General features: G+C 37.1%; 1 protein-coding gene and 1 pseudogene across 1 annotated transcript in view; both read left to right on the forward strand.

The window, feature by feature from the left end:
* The window catches only part of HS6ST3 (heparan sulfate 6-O-sulfotransferase 3), a 737,965-nt gene that overhangs the window by 481,220 nt on the left and 233,522 nt on the right, over nt 1–23,223 (forward strand). The window lies entirely within an intron of this gene.
* LOC140711481 (AMMECR1-like protein pseudogene) lies at nt 168–6,352 on the forward strand (annotated as a pseudogene).

Here is a 23,223-nt window from a genome sequence, read left to right on the forward strand (position 1 = left end):
CGAGTCCACAGCCGTCCCCGGCCCTAGGTCAGAACCTCTTCAAAACTGCCAGCATGTAGACAGCAGCAGCAGATAGTAGAGTGTGTTGGACTTAACTCTGGAACCTGGAGAGTCAAAGATAGTTTGTATATTTATGCCTACCTCATAACAACAAGGAATTCACATGAATGAATCCGGCATCAGGAACACTGAGCCCTCTCCCCTAGTCTAATGGAACGGCAGCTCCACAAAGAATCTGGAGGTGACTGCGCAGATGTGCTGCTATTGCTTTACTGAACTCTACTGTCAGCTCTATGGCTTTCCACAGCCACAACTTCCTAGATTCACCAATGACCCCTGTCCGCTCTTTGTGACATGGAAGACAGGAAGTGACAAGTGGCTTCATGGCTGCACTGGGACCTTCTCAGCCATGAATCTTTATTTATGACTCAGGGAATACATGTTAGCCATTGCATTTAAGGACAGCTGATTTCCCCTCCAATCTGAGAGGAGCTGCCTAAGCTTTTCGACTCTGTCTCCCTCCATGCTAACTTTGAGGATGTTAGTGATTACCTGGACTGGGAGATAGGGGTCCATGGAATTTAAATTGAATTCATTAATGAAAAAGACATCAAATGTACAGCCTTATTTTCACCTGAGGTTGCTAAGGAACAAGACTGGAGTCAGATCCAAACAATAGAGTCCATGCTCAGGAAAGGTAGCTTTAAGGAACCAATTACCAGCGAATTCAGGAAAATGGTCAAACTCACCAGGTACTAAAGTGAGAAGGTGACAGTTTTGCAGGGTACTTCTGCAAAACTGCTTCTCGACAGCACTGTTTCCAGAACCATACTCTTCATGCCCCACCCTCTACAATCATTGCTCCTGACACACGGCTGCATGACCAGCCCCACTCCCCTGTGGGCACCAGTGGCTGTGACATCACTGGACCAGGTACCTCCTCTTCCTGGTCCAGTTACTTCTATTACGGGACCATTTTCAGCTTCTGTTGCCAAGTCTGCCTCCCCTTAACTGAGGGGTGGTGGGTTACATTGAATGAAACAGAACTTGAGGGGCCCAAGCCTTATCTCAGCCTTCCCTCTGTATGAGGTTCCGGTGGACTGGGGCTCCTCCCTGACTAGTGGGAATGACTGTGTGGCTTCAGAAGAGCCTTGTCTGGTATTTGCCACATGGGTGTTGGCCACACTCTGAAGCTGGAACTGATGATCCATGAAGGTGGAACACACACACACACACACACACACACACACACACACACACAGCTGCAGCTGCCCCAGATCAAGTAGGTGTATTCCCCTGGCAGTCTGGGCAATGGAGACCAACAAGAAACAGTTTTAGGTTGTTTCAAATTCCTGTTTTTAGACTTCCGGTTTATTGCATACCAAGAGTTGAATACAACCCTGATGATATGTTAGTGGATGCCACATTAGGGTTGAATGTGGGGATTGCGAGTTCTTCAAGTTCTAGACAAAGACCCACATCAAGATCAGAAGCCTTTTGGATGGCGCTGTAGATCTCACTGCTCAGTAAACCATGGATATTTTCATTTTCGTCCCACTCTCAGCTGGGTTTTCTGGCATACATCCTGCACTGAGCCTCCTGATTACTGAACAGACCTCCATGGCGTAGCCTGCTGAGGAATGGAATGAAGACACCCAGAGGAAGGTGTGATGTCACCACTGCACACAGGCGTGAAAGGAGAGGCCTCCTCCCTACCACTCATCTACCTCACTCTCCTATTGGCAGCAGTGCCTGTAGTTGAACCTATGTTCTTAGAAACATAGATGGGCAAACAAGCAGTTGATTTAGGCTTTAGGAGGATGCATCGTAGGAGAGAATGCAGGGTCTCTGAGCTGGTTTTCTTTTCAGGCAGACATCTCAAGGGACCACTAAGCAGGGGAGTCCCTTTCTCTAGTTTGCCTGTAGAAGCAGGAAGACTGTTGATATTCTAGTCCTTTCAGCACTTTACAACATAGCTGTGTAATTTCACAAGGCGGATCTTTAGCTTGCCTAACAGGTTTGGAATCTTCACCCCACCAGGGCAAATTTCCAAATAGCTTGTTTTAATCTAGGCCATTCCAACTTTCCTGTGATGTATTTCCCCTTTTTATTGTTGCTGATTTCCATATTTCTGTCAGCAAGTTTTCTTCTCCCCTTGCTTGTTCTTCACTTGTTTGATGGCAAAGTTCATAGAACTAGGGAATTTGGAAGATGCTTTGAAAACATTGTCACAAAGGCACTGCTAAATGATGCGCAGGAGAAGTGGCCAGTGGGAAGAAGGGATCCCAAGGACCTGACACTGGTTTTGAACAACATCTCAGAAAACTCTTCAAGTGGATTGGGTGCCAAGCCAGTGAACACAATGTTTTGATTTAATTATTGTAAAAAGTTGATGTGGTGATGGTGTGGCTTCCCGAAATGGGCAGATATTCAGGTCAGAAGAGCTTTTGCATTTTCTCCTCTGAGGAATGGGGGAGAGGGAGCAGAGGCACATGTGAGAAAGAACACGTGTAATGTTCTAGACATCACTGTCAAGTTTCTGGAAAGGAACGGGCGAGGGTGTGTTGGTTTGCTTGGCACTGTCCTGTGCTGCTCGAGAGGACCTGGGATGTGCAAGGGAAATGTGGTGACAGGGTGCCCAGGCCGCAGCCCCCTCACTGCTGTGCTGGGCAGCCTGCCATGTTTCCCTTGACAATGTAAATGAAGATGAAGGGATTGTTTTTATGACTTCCTGCTGCTGAGAATAAATGTCTTGTTAAAAACAGATGGGGCAACAGTTACTCTTAGGAGTCATGGATTGATGTCAGGGTGATCAGCTCTGGACTAAGCCACCCACCTCCAATTTGAAGAATTGTATAGGGCTACGCTCATTACTGTGCAAGTGTTCTAGGTCAAAAGTTGTGTTTAATTTCAAAAAATAAAGCAAAAAATTAGTGCTAAACTTTCACCCTTAAGCATGCACGCTCAGTGATATTGGCCATGCAAGAATTTACAGTGCCATGCTCCTTAAGCTGATTTTTTTCTTGTAGAAATGTTGGGCCAGGTGCAGTGTCTCATGCCTGTAATCCCAGCACTTTGGGAGGCCAAGGCAGGCAGATCATCTGAGGTCAGGAGTTGGAGACCAGCGTGGACAACATTGTGACACTCCCATCTCTTCTAAAAATATAAAAAATTAGCCAGGCATGGTGACATGCGCCTGTAATCCCAGCTACTTGGGAGCCTGAGGCAGGAGAATCGCTTGAACCCAGGAGGCAGAGGTTGCAGTGAGCTGAGATTGCACCACTACACTCCAGTCTGGGCAACAGAATGAGACTCCATCTCAAAAAAAAAAAAAAAAAAGAGAGAAAAAGCAAAAGCAAAAAGAAAGAAATGTTGCTCTATTTGCTCTATTTATCTTTCCCAATGTATAGATATTTTTTTCTTTTATTTGTTTTCTTTTTATACTTTAAGTTCTGGGATACATATGCAGAACATACAGGTTTGTTACATAGGTATACACATGCCATGGTGGTTTGCTACACCATCAATACGTCATCTACATTACGTATTTCTCCTAATGTTATCTTTCCCCTGGCCCCCAACCCCTGAGAGGCCCCAGTGTGTGATGTTCTCCTCCCTGTGTCCATGTGTTCTCATTGTTTAATTCCCACTTATGAGTGAGAATATGCAATGTTTGGTTTTCTGTTCCTGTGTTAGTTTGCTGAGAATGATGGCTTCCAGCTTCATCCATGTCCATGCAAAGGACATGAACTCATCCTTTTTATGGCTGCAGAGTATTCCATGGTGTATATGTGCCACATTTTCTTTATCCAGTCTATCATTGATGGGGATTTGGGTTGGTTCCAAGTCTTTGCTATTGTGAATAATGCTTCAATAAACATATGTGTGCATGTGTCTTTATAGTAGAATGATTTATAATCCTTTGGGTATATATATCCAGTAATGGGATTGCTGGGTCAAATGGTATTTCTGGTTCTAGATCCTTGATGAATCACCTATCCATCTGACAAAGGGCTAATATCCAGTACCTACAAGGAACTTAAACAAATTTACATGAAAAAAACAAACAACTTCATCAAAACGTGGGCAAAGGATATGAACAGACACTTCTCAAAGAAGACATTTATGCGGCCAACAAACATATGAAAAAAAGCTCATCATCACTGGTCATTAGAGAAATGCAAATCAAAACCACAATGAGATACCATTTCATGCCAGTTAGACTGGCAATCATTAAAAAGTCAGGAAACAACAGATGCTGGAGAGGATGTGGAGAAATAACGCTTTTACACTGTTGGTGGGAGAGTAAATTAGTTCAACCATTGTGAAAGACTGTATAGATCTTTTTTATTTCATTTTATTGACCATGGAGTAGGATACCTAGTATTTAAGAAAATGAATAGAAAATTTAAAACGCCAACTGGTGGCAAAAAAAATTCAGTGCCCAATAATCGGGCTGGTTAAGTGCAGCACCACACCAAAGTGGACTCTGGTTTTTGGAGTGAAGAAGGCTTCCTCCATGCACATTCCCTCATCTTCCCACACAAGCCCAGCAATGGAAATGCTTCAGTGCCTCTTGCCTTGTCAAGAGGAGTCAACCAAGGAAAACTATCTGGCTCCATGAGGAATGAGCACTGTCAGTATCCATCCTGAATGGGGCCTAGTCGGGAAGCACTTCCTAGTCTGGAAGTGTATGGTCAAGGTTGCCTCATAAAAATGTGTGACTGGTGGGTCTCAGGAAAAATGCCAAGTCTGGGTCATCCACGTGGCAGTTTTCCATGTGGAGATGCAGCTCCGAGCTGAAACTGAATTGCCTTCCACACACTTGACCAAGGCACTGATGAAGGTGCCTGCTACCTGCGGTGTGAGTGGTGGGTTTAAAGAAAAGGGAATATTTTCTGCTGTTTCCTTTGTTCTTTTGTTCTTGGGCTGCTCAAGCTGGAGAGTAGGTAGCCACTGTTTTGTTTTATTTATTTATTTATTTATTTATTTATTTATTTGACAGGGTCTCACTCTGTCACCTAGACTATAGTGCAATGGTGTGATCTCAGCTCACTGCAACCTCTGCTTTCCGGGTTCAAGCGATTCTCCCACCTCAGCCTCCCACGTAGCTGGGTTTACAGGCACACACCACCACCCCTGGCTAATTTTTTTGTTTGTGGTGGAGATGGCTTTTCACTATGTTGACCAGGCTGGTCTTGAATTCCTGACCTCAAGTCATGAACCACCGGGCCCAGCCAGTAGCCACTGTTTTCAAGGAACTAGCCCAAATTCTCTGGCTTGGTTTGGAGTTTGTTTCATCCCTAGCCTTTGGAGTGAGTGCCTTTTGGTCTGGAAACTTGGCTTGTCTCATAATAACCCATAGCTAGGACATTCTCTGTAATCATGAATTATTCTTGTTTTACATTAAAAGAGTGTGTCTTTGATGGCTAGAGTTTGCACGATTAAATTATTTCCACTGTGAAATTCTTAAACTTTTGCTTCATCATATTAAAATAACTCATATTAGAGGCCCTTTCAACATGAAAGCTTTGTAGGTGAGATAGTATATGTATTTTACTGTTCATAATAAAAATCATCAATACAAAATAAGTCCTGGGTTTTAATTTTAATGTTTTTTACAAAATCTGTTTTCCATGATGTGTGACAGCTATAATTTCGCTAACTGTTGATGTTATTTTCTATAGGGATTCTGGAACCTAGGGAGCTATGTGGTTGTTTTCATTTTCACTTTTAATACCCTGAAGCAATAGACTATATGACCTTCAGTGCAAAGACTTCAGACCAATTCTTGTATTACACTTGGTTGCCTCTTAGCTATATAACTCCTGAGTGCAAATCAACAAACTCTTTAGTTAAGCATTGTAGAGAATAAATCATAATGGACTAAAAAAACTTTTTAGATCCTGGAGGACTGTGAAGCTGCCACACCAGTCCGTGTATTGCCTACTTACACAAGAGAAAAATAAACTTCCGTTGTGTTAAAAAAAAGAAAAAAAAAAAAAAAAACTTTGTAGAATTGGTAGAATATTTGGCTTAGCCTTTCATTAAACAAGATAGCATTAACAAGTCAATGCTAAACAAGATATCATCAGGGCAAAAGCATCAATTGAGCTAATTCAAGAAATACCAATATTTTTTCTACCCAGGAAGCCTAAGTTCTAGCCCTTTCTCTGCCATAGACAAATTAAGTGACCTTGGGTGAGTCACTGTTTGGGGTTGTCCTGATGGTATTTCTAGAGTGACAGAGGTTATGGACACTCACTGTGATCCCTTGTGAGTGCTACTGGTATGATATAGTATGATTCTATGCAAATGATCTGACGTAAGGAAGTCATGTGCTGGGTAATGAACAATATAATCTCCCTCTTAGATAATTGAATGCTGTTATCTTATATTTGAGTTGATAATTAATTTTCTCTGTTTAGAGATTTTTCACCTTTTCTTCACCTTTTGTTTACTATATAATAACTTAAGATTTAAACTAATCAGCAACTGGTATCCTTATATAAATATTTTTCTCCAAAATTCCTCCAAACTGCCTTCTAAGAGTCAATATGACTGAGGAATATTTTTTTCTTATTTGTTAATGAATAAGCATCTTCCAAGCCCCCACCCAGACATATATATATATATATACACACACACCCACACACATATATATATATAAATTTATGAAGAATGTAATCCATACTCAGCATTCAGTTTCACATAGCATATTAACATGAGCCTTTCCTGAAAGATTTCTGTATAATATTATCGTTTACACCTTCAGTAGCCAACTTTGTAATGGAAGCAGCTAAGTCACGTGTGTTTGCTACTTTGGTCAACACTTCGATTTTTTTTTTTTTTTTTGCAAAATGGTTGTACCTTATAGATGAGTTCTCAGCAGTAAGCCCATTTAAAATTTTTTATGCCTCATGATCCTGACAGCACATCAAGAGGAGCTGATTTAGGAAAACACTGATTGTTTGCTAATCCCTACCGTGAGTGACTTTCTTACTAATTATTTTTTGACTTTGAACCTTTTAAAAATTTTCTTTGAAGGTAATTATTGTGTGGAAAGATTTTTTTGATTAAGCAAATATTGACTTTAGAACCTGTCTTTAAATCATATTCTTTTTCCAGTGCATGACTAAAATAAATTACTTAAAATATTGTTTTCTATGTACTCATTTATGTAGGTTTTGGTATTTACTTACATAGAAGATATTTCTTAGAATTCAGCCTTCTCATCTATTCCCTTATGTTTTAATAGATGCATACAAAGGCACAGAATGCTTGATTTCTTTATTTTAAGCCTTTAACATTTAAATAATCAGCCTTTCTAAAATGATTGAAAATTGGATCTCTGAGTTTTAATAATCTCATAAGAAGTAAGAACAAAATAATGGAAGTTTTAGTTTTTATTGGTCATAGAATCAAATTTATCTGTAGAATAAAATAAGATAGAATGGTTTAATAGAGGGGCTGTATCAAATTACTTTAAATGGAAACTTTAAAATAACTTGCTTAATTTCTTGCTTAAAAGAACTTGCTTTTTTTTGATTAGTTGATTACAGGGAAAATTACAAGTTTCAAACCATACTAGTATACCATTTGAAAAAGGAATAAATTCAAGCCCATTTTTCTCTTTGTATGCCGAATAGATTGCAGGATAGTAATTTCATGCAACAACTACTTTTTTTTTTTTTTTTTTTCTGAGACAGAGTCTCACTCTGTATCCCAGGCTGTAATGTAGTGGCACAATCTCGGCTCACTGCAACCTCTGCCTCCCGGTTCAAGCAATTCTCCTGCCTCAGCCTGCAGAGTAGCTGAGACTACAGATGCATGTCACCACACCTGGCTAATTTTTGTTTTTTGTTTTTTGTTTTTTAGTAGAGACAGGGTTTTGCCATGTTAGCCAGGTTGGTCTCGATCTCCTGACCTCATGATCTGCCTGCCTCGGCCTCCCAAAGCGCTGGGATTACAGGTGTGAGCCACCGTGCCCGGCCAACAACTACTTTTGAGTCCTTTTTTGGATGGTCAGCACTGCTGGAAGAAGTAGCACCAGAAGGCTTTTGTCCTCAGGAAGCTGACACAGTAGTCTTGGTGAGATAAGTACCCAGCAACACCTCCAGAATGTATGCATGTTAGCTTTCAAAAAGCAAAACAAGGTAATGAACAATGTTGGTACAAAAGCAATTTTAGAAAGTAAGTCAAAATAATCTGGATTGAGAAAGAGAAAATATGGATTTATGTCCTCATGGCTACTGGAGGTGGGGGAAGAAAGACCAAGCCAAGGGGAGCAGGGAATAAAAGGAGCTTTTTGAGGATATAGACCTCACTGACAGTTTGTACTGAAGTGGGGAACAGGAAGAGATCTCCAGTGCTGGCTGGAAAGGCATTTGAGTGGAATCCAATTCTAGTCATAAGACCAGATTCCAGCCAAGACACGTAAGCAAGTGAGGACTTGTACTGTCTGTCTAAAGAGAACATTTTCTGTTCAACTCCAGCTGTTGTAGCCATGAGCAAATGCAGATCTGGTGTGTCTAGATCTTCAGATTTTTCAAGATATCCAGACTCACAGATTTTAAAGAAAATGCTCTTAATTTTAAACATTGACTCCCTTTTAACAACCACTGCATGAACCAAATTAAAGATGTCTGCTGTCATGATGCAGCCTAAAATGGACCGGTTTGCAATTCTGCACAATCTTGAGAACCACTGGAAGATTTAAACGTGAGAATGACATAATGATAACAGGGAATGAGAGAGAGGATCTTGGTAGTCATGTGAGAAATTAGCAGGAATCAGATCTACACAAAAGTGGATCTGTGGAAACTAGATCTGAGGGTCTAATTTAAAAGAAATGTCCAAAGAAGTGACAGAATTTGCAAAGTTTATTAGTTCATATATGAAAATAAAATTCATGGAAAGAAGCCTATCCCAAGATCTTGGACTTGAGATTCCAGGATGATGGGGACAGAAAATGTAAAGTTGAGGACTTAGGGGACAATGAGAACCATTTCTTAAATATGTTCCAGTTTTCACTGAGATACTGGAGGCATATCCTGAAGCAAGTTGGAGATTTTGAACTAATAAGTGGGAGATATAAATTTCAGAATTGATGAGATACTTATCTAATCTCCTGTATAAACAATATATATTTGTACATATTTCCTCTTCTACATATAGAAATCATTTATCATTCATTTTTGAACTTGGGCAGTGTAGCAGATCGGCTCGTTTTCCAAATATGTTCATCCTCTATTTACATATGCATATATTTGTCCATTCATGCATGCATAGTATTGCCAGATTTTGTAAATAAAATGCAGGAAGCCCAGTTAAATTTTGATTTTAGATAAACTACAAATAATTTTTTGTATAAGTATGTTCCAAATACTGCATGGGATATTTTATACCAAATATTGTTCATTGTTCATCTGAAATCAAAATTTAACTAGGATTCTATGTTTTATCTGTGGCCTCTCCACGCATGAAGGCTTCCAGGTCATCATCCTATTTCTCTAGGACCCCAGCCATAGTCTTCTTACTTGCCCCTTTGTTTTCACCTTTGCCCCTCTATCTGCCATTTTCCATTCAACAGGCAGGGTGATTTTTAAAACTCTATTTATGTCATCTCCTTGCTTAAAACATTTTAATGGCTTCACTTTCTTTTTTTCTTTTTCTTTTTCTTTTTTTTTTTTTTTGTTTTGAGACAGAATCTTGCTCTGTCACCCAGGCTGGTGTGCAATGGTGCCATCTCGGCTCACTGCAACCTCTGCCTCCCAAGTTCAAGCAATTCTCCTGCCTCAGCCTCCTGAGTAGCTGAGATTACAGGCATATGCCACCATGCCCGGCTAGCTTTTGTATTTTTAGTAGAGGCGGGGTTTCGCCATGTCGATCAGGCTAATCTCAAGCTCCTGACCTCATGATCTGCCCGCCTCGGCCTCCCAAAGTGCTGGGATTACAGGCGTGAGTGCCCAACCAATGGCTTCACTTTCTACTAAGAATAAAATTCCAACATCTTACCATGATTTTGATCATCTAGTCCATGCTTTCTGCCCAACCTCATTTTGAATGTGCTTTTCTCCACCATACTGGTTAAGTTTAGCTCCTTTACCCTTCTTAATTTTTTTCAAACCATTCAAACTGGTTTGTACCCTGGGGCTTTTGCACTTGCTGTGCTCTTTGCTTGGAATGCTGCTTCTCCCAGATTTTGTTCGTACGGCTCTTTATCATCAGTTAAGTCTTAACTCCAATCAGACCTCCTTAGAGAGGCTTCCCCTGGTCACTCTTATCTAAAGATGAGTTTCTCAACCTCTACACTATTGAGATTTTGGATTGTCTAATTCTTTGTTGTTCGCTGTCCTGTGCATTGTGAGATGCTTAGCATCCCTAGCCTCTGTAAACTAGATGCCTTGTTAGTGACAATAAAAAATGTCTTTAGGTATCACCAAATGGCCTCAGGGACAAAATAATCCCTGGTTGAGAATCACTAAAGCAAACGGCCCCCTTCCATTTTATTTCTATTACACTATTATATTTACCTAGCTTCACAGCACTTCTGACTATCTGCATTCATTCTATTTGCATTTGTTACTTGTTCAACATCTTTTTGTTTGTTTGTTTGTTTTTGTTTTTTTGAGACAGAGTTTCGCTCTTATTGCCCAGGCTGGAGTGCAGTGACAATCTTGATCTCGGCTCACTGCAACCTTCGCCTCCTGAGTTCAAGAGATTCTCCTGCCTCACCCTCCCAGGTAGCTGAGATTATAGGCATGTGCCACCACCCCAGCTAATTTTTGTATTTTTAGTAGAGATGGGGTTGCACCATGTTGGCCAGGCTGGCCTTGAACTCCTGAGCTCAGGTGATTCGCCCACCTCAGCCTCCCAAAGACATGGGATTACAGGTGTAAGCCACCACACCTGGCCTCAACATCTCTTTTTATCCCTCACTAGAAGTGAAACTTAATATGTGGAAGATTTGGTCTGTTTTATTCACCAGTCTATCCGAATTTTCTAGGACCATGCCTGGCACATAGAGGTGCTCAATAAACATTTATTGAATGCATGCCAAATAACCTAATATTGACAAGCTAACATGTCCCAGGTACTGTTAGGCTTAGGTGGCATAACAATGAATAAGACATTATCCCTGGTCTCTTGTCTTGGTATCTTATACAGAAGAGCAGCCTTGAGCTCCTGGAGAAATGTAATAAAAATTACAGGCCCTACAGGCTACTGACACCTTTTATAAAGTCCAGGGAGGCTAACCATGATACAGGGCATGAGTCAGTCCCATACAACAAAGAATTTTTCTGCCTCCTAAAGAACAGTGTGGCTGAGAGAAACACTGGCTGAGCCATTGAGGGTTCACTTGCAGAGCTGGGAATACCATCACGGGGCACAGACCACATGGAGGAGAACTGGGGAAGGGAATTTCACAAATGAAATTTAGAGTACTCTTAGCAGAGAACAGTCAAATACTTGGAAGAAACAGTGCATGTCTTTTACAATGGGATAACTGTATCAATGGAAAGTTACCGAGGACTTTCTTTGAATATGGAGCTTAAATGATTGCATGCAAAAATATTTATTTAGACCACATTTGTTGTATTATATTACTAATTAACGTGTTAACTGTGATTCAATATAATTGCTGTTAATGATAATATAAATTTCTGGACTATACTTGGCACTATTATAGAGGATTTTTTTCTTTCTTTTATAGGGTTTAGTTATATTTTAATGTAAACTTAAAAAAAGTAAAAGTCTGTCATACCTGCTAAGAAGTTCACAAATCATAAGTATGCAATTCATTACATTTTTAAAATTTTTTAATTGACAGAAAAATTATATGCATTTACTGAGCACAATATGATATTTTCAGGTATACACACACAGGTAAAATGACTAAGTAGCTAATTAACATATCCATTATCTTACATAGCTATTAGTTTATATCCACTCTTCTAGCATTTTTCAATAATACAATATATAATTAACTCTAGTCACCATGCTGTATAGTAGATCTCTTGAAGTTATTCCTCCTATCTCACTGAAATTGTATATCCTTTGGCCAGCATCTCTCCTCCTTCCCTAACCTCCCCAGCCCCTGGTAAACACCATTCCCTACTCTCTATTTCTGTGAGATCAACCTTTTTGGTTCCACATATAAGTAAGATCATGCAGTGTTTGTATTGCTGTGCTTTGCTTATTTTACTTAACAGCCTCCAAATTCATCCATGCTGTAGCAAATGGCAGGGTTTGCATATATTTTATGGTTGAATAGTATTCCATTGTGTGTATATGCCACATTTTCTTTGTCCATTCATCCACTGATGGACACTTAGTTGACTCCATATTGTGACTTTTGTGAATAATGTTCCAAAAAATATGAATACTGATTTAATTATCTTTGGATATATACCCAGTAGTGGGATTCCTGAATCATATGGTAATTCCATTAAGTTTTTTTCATAGTGGATATACTAATTACATTCCCATCAACAGTATACAAGGGTTTATTTTTTCCCACATCTTTGCTAGTATTTTTTCTTGCTAGTTTCTTTTGTCTCTTTGATAACAGTCATTATCTTGTTAGGACTTTTGCTAGTATTAGTATCTTGCTAGTACTTTTGTCTTGCTAGTATCTTTTGTCATTTTGATAATATAATAGTCACTCTAACTGGAGTAAAAAGATATCTTATTATGGCTTTGATTTAAATTTCCCTGATTAGTGACATTCAGCATATTTACTATAGTTCTTGGCTATTTCAATGTATTTTTTTTCTAGATGATGTCTAGCTCTGTCGCCCAGGCTAGAGTGCAGTAGTGCAATCTTGGCTCACTGCAACCTCCACCTCCCAGGTTCAAGCTATTTTCCTGCTTCAGCCTCCCGAGTAGCTGGGGCTACAGGCATGCACTACCGTGCCTGGCTAATTTTTGTATTTTTAGTAGTGACAGGTTTTCACCATGTTGGCCAGGCTGGTCTCAAACTCTTGACTTCAAGTGATCAGCCCACCTTGGCCTCCCAAAATGCTGTGATTACGGGCATTAGCCACCGTGCCTGGCCTTGAATGTCTTCTTTTGAGAAATGTCTATTTAGACCTTTTGCACATTTTTGAAGCAGATTGTTTTCTTATTATTCAGTTGTTTGGGTTCCTTATACATTTTGGATACTAATCCATTGTCAGATGTATGGTTTGCAAATACTTTCTCTCCTTCTGTGGCCTGTCTCTTCACATGATTGTTTTCTTTGCTGTGCAAAAGCTTTTTAGTTTGATGTAATCCCATTGGTCTATTCTTGCTTTTGTTGTCTGTGCTTTTGGGGTCATATTTAAAAAGTCATTGCCCAGACCAATGTCATAGAGCTTTTCTCCTAATATTCTTCTAATAGTTTCATGTCTTCCAATGAAGTCTTCAATCCATTTTGAGTTGATTTTTATATATAGTATGTGATAAGGGTCTAATATCATTTTTCTATATGTAATTGTCTGTTTTTTATTTCACCACTATTTATTAAGGAGACTTTCCTTTTCCCATTGTGTGTTCTTGGAACCTTTGTTGAAGGTCAGTTAACTGTAAATGTGTGGATTTATTCCTGGGTTCTCTCTTCTGTTCCATTGGTCTGTGTCTGTTTTTATGCCAATACCATGACATTTTTGTTCTTGTAGCTTTGTAGTATATTTTCAAGTCAGGTGCTATGATGCCTCCAGCTTTATTTATTTATTTATTTAGTTTTTACTCAACATTTCTTTGGTTATTCAGGTTTTTTTGTAGGTTGCACATACATTTTAGGATTTTTTTTCTATTTTTGTGAAGAATGTCTTTGATATTTTGATAGGGATTGCATTGAATTTGTAGATTGTTTTGGGGACTGTTTTAGTCCATTTTGTATTGCTCCAACAGAATACTAGAGACTGAGTAATTTATAAAGAAAATAGGTTTCTTTAGCTCATTCTTCTGCAGACAAGGAAGTTCAAGGTTGGGCAACTGCATCTAGCAAAGGCTTCATACTGCATCATTACAAGGTGGATGGCATCACCTGGCAGGGGCATGTGCAAGAGCAACTGGAAGCATGCCAAGATGAGACCAAATCCAACAGGTGGCTTCACTTTATAACTACCTACTCTTGTGGTAACTTATCTAGTCTTGCAAGAGTGATAACTAATACTTTCCTGAGAGATGGCATTACTCCCTTAATGAGGGTGAATCCTTCATGATCCAAAGGCCTATTAAAGTCCCACTACCTCTCAGTACATTGGGAACCAAGCTTCAACATGTATTTTGGTGGGGACAAATTATATTTAAACAATAGCAAGTTGTATGGACAATTTAACAATATTAATTTTTCTGAGCTATGAATACAGGATATCTTTCCATGTATTTGTACTATCTTCAATTTCTTTCATCAATGTTTTACAGTTTTCAGTATGGAGATATTTTACCTGCTTGGTTAAATTTATTTCTAATTGTTTTATGTTTTGATGTTATTTTGAATGGAATTATTTTCTTGATTTCTTTTTCAGATAGTTTGCTCTTAGTCAATAGAAAGTGTTTATTTTTATATGCTGATTTTATATCCTACAACCTTACTGAATTTGCTTATTATTTCTAACAGTTTGTATGTGTGTCATGTGTGTGTAGAGTCTTTGCAAACAGGGACAATTTCCTTTTTTTTTTTTTCTAGTTTAGACACTTTTTTTTTTCTTGTTTAATTGCTCTAGCTAGCTAGAATGTCCAATACTATGTTGAATAGAGTGAAGAGAGTGAGCCTCCTTGTCTTGCTCTGAATCTTTGAGTTAAAGCTTTGAAGTGTTCCTATTGAGTATAATGTTAGCTTTGGGTTTGTCATCTATGGCCTATATTGTGTCGAGGTACGTTTTTTCCATACCTAATCTGTTGAGAATTTGTGTCATGAAAGGATATTGAATTTTGTCAGATACTTTTTCTGCATCTCTTGGAGTGATTATATGGATTTTGCCCTACATTCTGTCAATGTGATGTGTCACATTTGCTGATTTACATAAGTTGAATCATCCTTGCATCTCTGGGATGAATTTCATTTGATCATGGTGAATGATCTTTTAAATATGCTGTTGAATTCAGTTTGCTAGTATTTTGTTGATAATTCTTGCATCTGTATTCATCAGGTATATTGGTCTGAATTTTTCTTTTTTGTAATATGTTTATGTTTAGTATCAGGGTGATGCTGGCTTTACAATATTTTTTTAAAAGTGTTTCCTCCAGGCTGGGCCTGGTGGCTCACGCCTGTAATTCTAGCACTTTGGGAGGCCGAGGCAAGTGGATTGCTTGATCCCAGGAGTTCAAGACCAGCCTGGCCAATGTAGCAAAACCCTGTCTCCACTAAAAATACAAAAAATTAGCCGGGCATGGTGGCATAGACCTGTAATCCCAGCTACTCCAGAGGCTGAGGCAGGAGAATTACTTGAATCTGGGAGGCGGAGCTTGCAGTGAACCAAGATCGCACCACTGCATTCCAGCCTGGACAACAGAATGAGACTCCATCTCAAAAAACTAAAACTAAAAATAAAACAATAAAATAAAATAATAAAATAAAAATTAAAAGAATCTTTTCCTTCTGTTAAATTTTTGGAAGAGTTTGAAACGAATTGTTTTTAGTTCTTCATTAAATGTTTGATAAAAGTCAGCAGTAAAGCCACCAGGTCCTGGGCTTTTTGTTGATTAGAGATTTTTTATTACTGATTCAATCTCCTTATTGATTTTTGATCTGTTTAAATTTTCTATTTATTCATAATTCAGTCTGAGTAGATTGTAAGCATCAAAGAAATTATGCATTTCTTTTAGATTATCCAATTTCTTATGTATAATTGTTCATAAAAGTCTCTTATGATCCTTTCATTTCTGTTGTTTCAGTAATGTCTCCTTTGTAATTTCCAATCTATTTGGGTCTTCTTTCTTTTTTCTTATTACAGCTAAACTTTTTATCTATTTTGTTTATATTTTCAAAAAAACAAATTTTAGTTTTGTTAGTCTTTTAAATTGTTTTTCTTGACTCTGTTTTATTTATTTCTGTTTGGATCTTTATTATTTTCTTCCTTCTTATAAACTTTGGCTTACTTTTTGCATTTTTGCCTAATTTCTTGCAGCCTTAGATTATTTTAGACCTTTCTGTTTTTTTGATATGGGTGTGTAGTGCTATAAACGTCACTCATGTAATTGCTTTTTCTGTATCATATAGATTTTGACATGTTGTGTTTCCATTTCCATTTATCTCAAGAAGAATTTTATTCTTTGATTTTTTTATTTTTAATTTTTGTGGATACATAGTAAGCATATATATTTATGGGTTACATGAGATATTTTGATATGGCATGCAAAGCTTAATAATCACATCAGTGTGATGGGGTATCCAGCATCTCAAGCATTTATCCCTTGTGTTACAAACAATAACAATCCAATTATATACTTTTAATTATTTTCAAATATATAATTAAATTACTTTTGACTATAGTCACCCTGTTGTGTCAGCAAATACTGGGTCTTATTCATTCTTTCTGTATATATTTTTTTAACCCATTAACCATCCCCACTTTCCCTGCCACCATACCCGTTCTAACTTCTGGAAACAATCCTTCTGCTATCTCCATGAAATCAATTACTTTAATTTTTATCTCCTACAAATAAGGTATAAGATGTGAAGTTTGTCTTTCTGTGCCTAGTTTATTTTCACTTAACATAATAATCTCCAGTTCCATCCATGTTGTTGTAGATCACAGGATCTCATTTCTTATGGCTGAATAATACTCCATTGTGTATATGTACCATGTTTTCTTTATTCATTCATCTGTTAATGGACACTTGGGTTGCTTACAAATCTTGGCTAATGTCAATACAATAGTGCTACAATAAACATGAGAGTGCAGATGTCTCTTTGATGTACTGATTTCCTTTCTTTTGGGTTTATACCTAATACTGGGAATGGTGGATGGTATAGTAGCTCTATTTTTAGTTTTTCGAGGAACTTCCGAACTGTTTTTCATAGTGGTTGTACTAATTTACATTCCCACCAACAGTGTATGAGGACTCCCTTTTCTCTATATTTTCACCTGCATTTGTTATTGCCTGACTTTTGGATGAAAGCACTTTTAACTGGGAGGAGATGACATTTCATTGTAGTTTTGATTTGCATTTCTCTGATAATCAGTGACATTTAGCATATTTTCATATACTTTTTTCCATTTCTACGTCTTCTTTTGAGAAATGTCTATTCAGATCTTCTGGCCATTTTTAAATTGGATTATTAGATTTTTTTTTTCTTGTAGAGTTGTTTGAACTCCTTTTATATTCCAGTTATTAATTCATTATTAGATGGGTAGTCGGCAAATATTTTCTCCCATTCTTTGGGTTATTGCTTCACTTCATTAATTGTTGATTATTGCTGTGCTGTGTATAAGCTTTTTAACTTGATGTGATTCCATTTGTCCATTTTTGCTTTGGTTGCCTATACTTGTGGGTTATTACTCAAGAAATCTTTACCTAGTCAACTGCCCTGGAGAGTTTCCCCAATGTTTTCTTTTTAGCAGTTTCATAGTTTGAAGTCTCATATTTAAGTCTTTAATCCATTTTGATTTTATTTTTGTATATAGTAAGAGAAAGGGGCCTAGTTTCATTCTTCTGCATGTGGATATCCAGTTTATCAAGTACCATTTATTGAAGAGACTATCTTTTCTCCAGTGTATGTTTTTGGTACCTGTCAAAAATGACTTTTTGCAGGTGTATGGATTTGTTTCTGGGTTCTCTATTTTGTCCCTTTGGTCTAGATGTCTGGGTTTGATTTTTTGTTTTGTTTTGTTTTGTTTTGTTTGCCAGTACCATGCCTTTTTAGTTACTATAGCTCTTTAGTATAATTTGAAGACAGATAAGATGATTCTTCTAGTTTTAGTATTTTTGCTCAGCATAGCTTTGACTATTCTGAGTCTTTTGTGGTTCCACATAAATTTTAGGACATTTTTTTCTATTTCTGTGAAGAACATCACTGGTATTTTGATAGGGATTGCATTGAATCTGTAGATTGATTTGGGTAGCATGTACATTTTAACAATATTTAGTGTTCTTCCAATCTATGAACATGGAATATATTTCCATTTTTGTGGCCTCTTCAATTTTTTTTATCAGTGTTTTGTAGTTTTCACTGAAGAGATCTTTCACTTTTTTGGTTAAGTCAAATTCTACGTATTTAATTTTATGTGCAGCTATTGTAAATGGGATTAGTTTTTTATTTCTTTTTCAGATTGTTCACTGTTAGCATATCAATATGATACTGATTATATTATATGTTGATTTTGTATCCTGCAACTTTACTGAATTTATCAATTCTATCAGTTTTTTAGTTAAATCTTTAGGGTTTTCCAAATATAGGATCATTTCATCTGCACAGAAGGACAATTTGACTTCTTCTTTTCCAAATTGGATGCCCTTTGTATCTTTCTCTTATCTGGTTGCTCTAGCTAGGACTTCCAATACTATACGTAGTAACGGTAGTAAAGGGGGCATCCTTTTTGTGTTCCTGATCTTAGAAAAAAGGCTTTTAGTTTTCCTCCATTCAGTATGATGCCAGCTATGGGTCTGTCATGTAAGGTTTTTATTATATTGAGGTATGTTACTTCTATACCCAGTTTTTTGAGGGTTTTTCTTATGAAGGAATATTGAAATTTACCAAATGCTTTTTTAGCATCAGTTGAAATCATCAGATGGTTTTGTACTTCATTCTGTTGGTATAAGATATCACATTAACTGATGGGCAAATGTTTGCATCCCTAAGATAAATCCCATTTAATCATGATGAATGGTCTTTTTAATATGTTGTTGAATTTGGTTTGCTAGTATTTTGTTGAGAATTTTTGCATCCATATTCATCAGGGATAATAGTCTATAGTTTTTTTTCCTTGATGTGTCTTTGAGTTTGGTATAAAGGTAATACTATCTCATAACCCATTATTTTAAGCTGATAACAACTAAACACTGTTTGCATAAACAAATAAGCAAGCAAAAAAAAAGCTAACAAAATCTCTATGCCTTAACTTCATCCCTTCTCTTGCTTTTTAACTTTGTGTTATTTCTATTTATATTAATATCTTATTGTACTATGTCTGTCTTTAAAAAGTTGTTGTAGTTATTTTTGATTGGTTCATTGTTTAGTCTTTCTACTTAAGAAAAGAATAGTTTACACACCACAATTACAGTGTTATGATATTCTGTATTTCTCTGTGTACTTACTATTACCAGTGAGTTTTGTAATTTCAGATGATTTCTTTTGGCTCATTAACATCCTTAACTTTAAGACTGAAATACTGCCTTTAGCATTTCTTGTAGGACAAGTCTGGTGTTGACTAAATTCCTCAGCATTTTATTTATTTATTTATTTGTTTATTTATTTAGTCTGAGAAAGTCTTTATTCTTCCTTCATATTTGAAAGATAATTTCACTGAATATACTATTTTAGGTAAAAGTTGTTTTTTTTTTTTTTTTTTTCCCTTAAGCACTTTAAAAATGTCATGCCACTCTCTCCTAGCCTGTCAGGGTTGCACTAAAAAGTCTGTTTCTAGATATATTGGAACTCCGCTGTCTGTTATTTGTTAATTTTCTCTTGCTGCCTTTAGGACCCTTTCTCTATCCTTGACCTTTGGGAGTGTGATTATTAAATGCTTTAAGGTAGTCTTCTTTGGGTTAAATCTTCTTGGTGTTCTATAAACTTCTTGTACTTGGATATTGATATATTTCTCTAGGATTGGGAAGTTCTCTGTTATTATTCCTTTGAGTAAACTTTTTACTCCTACCTCTTTTTCTACCTCTCTTTAAGGCCAATAACTCTTAGATTTGCCCTTTTTAGGACATTTTCTAAATTCTGTAAGTATGCTTCATTGTTTTTATTCTTTTTTCTTTTTTGTCTCCTTTGACTGCATATTTTCTTTCTTTTTTCTTCCTTTTTTTTTTTTTTTTTTTTTGAGATGGAGTCTTGATCTGTCACCCAGGCTGGAGTGCAGTGGTGTGATCGTGGCTCACTGCAACCTCCGCCTCCCAGATTCAAGTGATTCTCCTGCCTCAGCCTCCTGAGTACCTGGGATTCTAGGCACACACAACCACACCCAGTTAATTTTTTTTTTTTTTTTTTTTTTTTTGTATTTTTAGTAGAGATAGGGTTTCACACTGTTGGCCAGGCTGGTCTTGAACTCCTAACCTCAAGTGATCCACCCACCTCAGTCTCTTAAAGTGCCGGGATTACAGGGATGAGCCACCATGCCCAGCTGACTGTGTTTTTTCAAATAACCTGTCTTCAAGCTCACTAATTCTTTCTTCTACTTGATCAATTCTACTATTAAAAGACTGATGCATTCTTCCGTATGCCCACTTCATTTTTCAGCTCCAGAATTTCTACTTGATTCCTTTTACTTTTTTCAATCCTTTGTTAAATTTATCTGATAAAATAATTCATTTCTTCTCAGAGTTATTTTGAATTTTTTTGCTTTTTGAGGTACATATATATTTATAATATCCTCTTGCTGAATTGACTCCTTTATCATTATGTAGTGAACTTCTTTGTCTCTTTTTGCGGACTTAAATTCTATTTTATCTGATATATGCATAGCTATTCCAGTCCTCATTTGGCTTCCATTTGGATGGAATATCTTTTTCCATCCTTTCACCTTTAGTCTATGCTTGTGTATACTTACTAGTGAAGTGAGTCTCTTCTAGGCAGTTTATAATTGGATCTTTTTTTGTTTTTGTTTTCGTTTTGAGATGGAGTTTCGCTCTTGTTGCCCAGGCTGGAGTGCAATGGTACAATCTCAGCTCACCACAACCTCCGCCTCCCAGGTTCAAGCAATTCTCCTGCCTCAGCCTCCTGAGTAGCTAGGATTACAGGCACGTTTCCCCATGCCAGGCTAATTTTGTATTTTTAGTAGAGACAGGGTTTCTTCATGTTGGCCAGGCTGGTCTCAAACTCATGACCTCAGGTGATCCATCTGCCTTGGCCTCCCAAAGTGCTGGGATTACGGGCATGAGGCACTGCACCTGGCCAGGGTCTTTTTTTTTTTTTTTTTTTTTTTAAGAGAGAATATAATATGTTAACATTCAAGAGAGCATTCATATGTGAGGACTTACTACTGCCATCTCATTCATTGTTTTCTAGTTGTTTTGTAGATGTTTTCTTTCTCTCTTTCTGTCTTCCTTTGTGACTAGGTGATTTTCTCTAGTGGTACAGTTTGATTCCTTGCTTTTTATTTTATGTGTATCTACTATAGACCTCTGCTATATAATTACCATGAGACTTAGAAAATATATCTTGTAGCTATAAAAGGTTATTCTAAACTGATGAGAACTTTGATCATACTCTGACACACACACATGTACAGACACATAAGATATGCTTTTACACCACTCCCTTTTCCCACATTTTGAATTTTTAATGTCACAATTTGTATTGTTTTGTATTTTATATCATTTAACAAATTATTAGAGCTATATTTGTTTTTAATAGTTTTGTCTTTTAACCTTTGTACTAAAGGTATAGTGATTTACACACCACCATTATAATATTAGAGTATTCTGAATTTCATTGTGTACTTACTTTTACCAGTAAGTTTTATACTTTCAGGTATTTTTGCATTACTCATTATCACTTTTTTCTTTCAATTTTAAGATAGCATTTCTTCTAAGACGTTTCTGGTACTGATGAACTTCCCTAGTATTTGCTTGCCTGGGAAAGTTTTTATTTCTAATTCCATTCTGAAGGAGAGCCTTATGGCTACAGAATATTTGGTTGGTAGTTTTTCTTTTTTTCTCTTTACAACTTTGTTGTTTTTGTTTTGTTTTGTTTTTTAGACAAGGTCTCACTCTGTCACCCAGGCTGGAGTGCAGTGGCACAATCATACCTCACTGCAGCATCAACCTCATGGGCTCAAGTGATCCCCCAGCTGCAGCCTCCTCAGTGGCTGAAACTACAGGCATGTACCACCATGCCTGGCTAATTTTTGTAGAGATGGAGTCTTGCTATGTTGCCAAGGCTGATCTCAAACTCCTGGCCTCAAGCAATACTCCTGTCTTGGCCTTGCTAAGCGCGAGGATCCTTCAGAACTTTGAATTTATCATCCCGTTTCTCATAATCTGTAAGATTTCTCCTGAGAAGTTTGCTGCTAGGTGTATTAGATGTATTAGAACTCTTATATATATATATATATTTTTTTTTTTTTTTCTCTTGCTGCTTTCAGGAATTTTTTTCTTTTTCTTTTCTTTTTTTTTTTAATTTTGACAGTATGATTATAATATGTCTTAGGGTAGTCTTATTTGGTTTGAATCTGATTGGTGACCTTCAGCCTGGATATTTACATCTTCTTCCAGGTTTGGAAAGTTTTGTGCTATTAGTTTTTTAGATAAGCTTTATAGCCCTTTATCTTTCTGTTCTCCCTCTTACATTCTTATGACTTGAATATTTGCTTTTTTTATGTTGTTTCATGAATCCTTTCTGCCTTTTCTTTCTTTTTTATTTTTCTTCTTCTGACTATATTTTTTCAAATAACCAGTATTCAAGTACACAGGTACTTTTTCTCCATGATCAATTCTGCTGTGATGTTCTCTATTGCATTTTTCATTTCTTTTATATTTTTTTCAGCTCTAGGATTTCCATTTGATTTTTTAAAAAAAATTCCAAGCTCTCTATTCAATTTCTTATTCTTACCATTTATTGTTTCCCTGTTTTGAATTAAAACAATTTTTTTTATTTCAATGGCTTTGGAGATACAAGTGGTTTTTGATTACATGGATGAGTTATATATTGCTGAGGTTAGGGCTTTTAGTATACCTGTCAACCAAATAGTGTACATTGTACTCAATAGGTCATTTTTCATCCTTTGCTCACCTTCCACCCTCTCCCCTTGTGAATCTCCAGCATTTACTATATCACTCTGTATGTCTTTCGATATCCATGGCTTAGCTCTCATTTATACATAAGAACATATGGTATTTGGATTTCCATTTCTGTGTTACTTCACCTAGGATAATGGCCTCCAGCTCCATCCAAGTTGCTGTGAAGACATTATTTTGGTTTTTTTTTAAATGGCTCGTAATATTCTGTGGTATGTGTATATACATGCTGTGTGTATATTACATTTTCATTATTAACTCATCAGTTGAGCACTTAGGTTGATACAGTATCTTTGAAATTGTAAATTGTGCTGTAATAAATATATGCAGGCA

The sequence above is a fragment of the Chlorocebus sabaeus genome, chromosome 3 (assembly GCF_047675955.1).
Source record: "Chlorocebus sabaeus isolate Y175 chromosome 3, mChlSab1.0.hap1, whole genome shotgun sequence".
In the NCBI taxonomy this organism is placed as follows: Eukaryota; Metazoa; Chordata; class Mammalia; order Primates; family Cercopithecidae; genus Chlorocebus; species Chlorocebus sabaeus.